The sequence below is a fragment of the Microtus ochrogaster genome, unplaced genomic scaffold, assembly GCF_000317375.1.
Source record: "Microtus ochrogaster isolate Prairie Vole_2 unplaced genomic scaffold, MicOch1.0 UNK6, whole genome shotgun sequence".
Classification (NCBI taxonomy): Eukaryota; Metazoa; Chordata; class Mammalia; order Rodentia; family Cricetidae; genus Microtus; species Microtus ochrogaster.
The window spans coordinates 3,185,800-3,188,328 of NW_004949104.1; the positions used below are offsets into that span (position 1 = coordinate 3,185,800).

At 42.9% G+C, this 2,529-nt stretch overlaps 1 pseudogene; it reads right to left on the minus strand.

Annotated features, from left to right (window-relative positions):
• Positions 1–1,681: 1,681 nt before the first annotated feature.
• Positions 1,682–2,128, minus strand: LOC101982733 (annotated as a pseudogene).
• Positions 2,129–2,529: the final 401 nt, after the last annotated feature.

Here is a 2,529-nt window from a genome sequence, read left to right on the forward strand (position 1 = left end):
GTGGGTCAGAAAAGCAAAACAGCCAGCTACCGACTCTTATCTCTACTTCAGACCAAAATGCCAATACTGCCTTCAGAAATTCTCAGAATGAGACTGTGCCTGAGAACTGCCTCCTCCTGTCTGATATTCCTCTCCAGGACTGAGATTACAGGCATGCACGACTAACGACCAGTGTCTATAGAAAACTAGTGTGGTTACTGGGATTAAAGGTGTGTAAGCCTTTGCCTACACATAAGCAAAACACATGCAATCTTGTGGCTTTTGCCTTCACCAGCCTTAGCCTGAAATGGTAGGTGCTTGGGAGAGCACTCAGATGCAGTCCTGATACCACATACAAATCTGTCATGGTGCCAATATCTAAATAAAAGGTCTCTTCTTATTAAAATTTGTTCATGGTGATGGTGTAATAGTAAATGATGCTGGATCTGTAACAGATACTGAGGAAACAAGACCTTCTATATAAAGCAGGACCGGAACACATATGGATCTATGAAGAATATACCAGCAGTACAAAGCGCCTGTATGGGTGTGAAAGAGATGGCGGTCCAAGCACTGAGAGCAGAATTTTTTGGTGTGTGTGTGGCAGGGGTGGGTGGGTCTATGTTTGTTTCTAAGACACGGTGTATCTGCTCACTATCTAACCCTGCACGTTTGTTATTCTTGTTTTATAATTTTTCAGAAAATGTACTCTGCCACGCACCGCGCCCCAGTCTGTGCTCTATGCGCTAGAACCCAGTTTGCGAGCTTCAGGCAAGGGGATGGAGGTTGAGAATACACACGCAGAGACAGACAGACGCACAGACCTTCCAACACTGGTACCAAAAAGCCCCTCTTTAATAGCATCATGGAGGCTTAAATACCCAGCAGTCAATGGCCAACAGGTGAAAATCCCATCCTCTGATCCTATAGGCAAAGCACAGCTTCTAGTAACTTCAATTAGAAGGCTCTAGCAGGGAAGAGCAGTTCAAGGCCAGGACTCAATTGGTCCCAACAGTACTCTCTAGTCAAAGATGGTCACAAATTTCCTTTCCTTCCACTGCAGTTTGTTGAATTATGGGATCACAGCTCTGTGTACTTTGCTTAGACTTCTTTTTCATTCTTATTTTAAATTAAGGGAGAAGAGATGAAGTTTTTCTTTTTGGTAAAATCATTGGTTTCAATTATGAAGGAACACAATGCTATTATACAATTTATTTTTCATATAGTTCTTCTGTCCAAGTTTGGTTACATGAGTACTGCTAATTACAGGAGCAAACTGGGAATGTAGTTCTTTTTTATTTTTTTAACCCAAAAATTTCAAAGGAGGGAGTGTAGTTCTTAAGATTCACACCTTCTGGTAGACAGGCCTCGTATAAACACATTCACTCAGCATAAGCAGGAATGTGAGGAGGAGGCTATTTGCCTGACGACTTTCTTCTATGAGCCTCTCTCTGTTGGAACAGATGGAGAACACCCCTGTCTCCAAGACTGAAGGGATCTGATGGGAGAAGATTAGAGAGTGGTTTCTAATAGCAAAGTTTTAGTAACACTGAAGCCAAATTCCAGCAGTAACTTAGAGAGGCTGAAGCCCCAAATTTGAGAAATTAGAAAAGTCCGTCATTAGCCTGTTTTTTTGTTTTTGTTTTTTTTGTTTTTTGTTTTTTTTTTTTTTTGACGGAACATGAGTGTTTATTGGCCACAGCTACTTGAGGGGGATGAAGCCTGAGGAGTGGGTGGCACCGATGCCAGGCCAGCCGTGCTTCACAGGCTTGTAGGTGATGAACAACTCACCCAGGTAGTGGCCCATCATCTCCGCCTTGATCTCCACCTGGTTGAAGGTCTTGCCCTTGTACACGCCCACCATGCTCCCCACCATCTCGGGCAGGATGATCATGTCCCGCAGGTGGGTCTTCACCACCTCGGGCTTCTCCATAGGCGGCGCCTGCTTCTTGGCCTTTCTCAGGCGCTTGAGCAGCGAGTGCTGCTTCCGCCGCCGCGGTTGAGGCATCGCCTCTGCTGGGCGCTATAGAGCTGCATCAGCTGCTCATAGCACAATGTCCAGTGGTCCAGGTCCACGCCGCGGTAGGTGAACTTGCGGAAGGTCCGCTTCTTCTTCTGCTCCACTTTGGCCATCTTGGCGGCGACTCGGAAAAGGAAGTTCATTAGCCTGTCTTTAGAATATACTTGTGCAGTGCCCAGATTGGTGTTCTACAGAAACAGAGAGAACACGTATTGTTTGTGTTCTAAAGCAATAAATTACACAGCAACAGATGATAAGTTCAGGCTGAGTAATTTACCTAGAAGTTATTTCTGATCTGAGCATAATTGTTTGGTGAAAATTCCAGAAGAGAAGTAGATAGTGGGAAGTGAATAGCTGTATTTATTTATAAAGTATTTTTTTAAAATATTTAACTATCACAAATATGTGGTTAAATGAATCACAAAACTTTTTTAAATTTTTAATCCAATAATTCTCTACTTTTTTAATTCAATTATATTTCTTTTGTAATAATTATTCCAATCTCTTTCTTCCTTAATATTTGGCTAAAG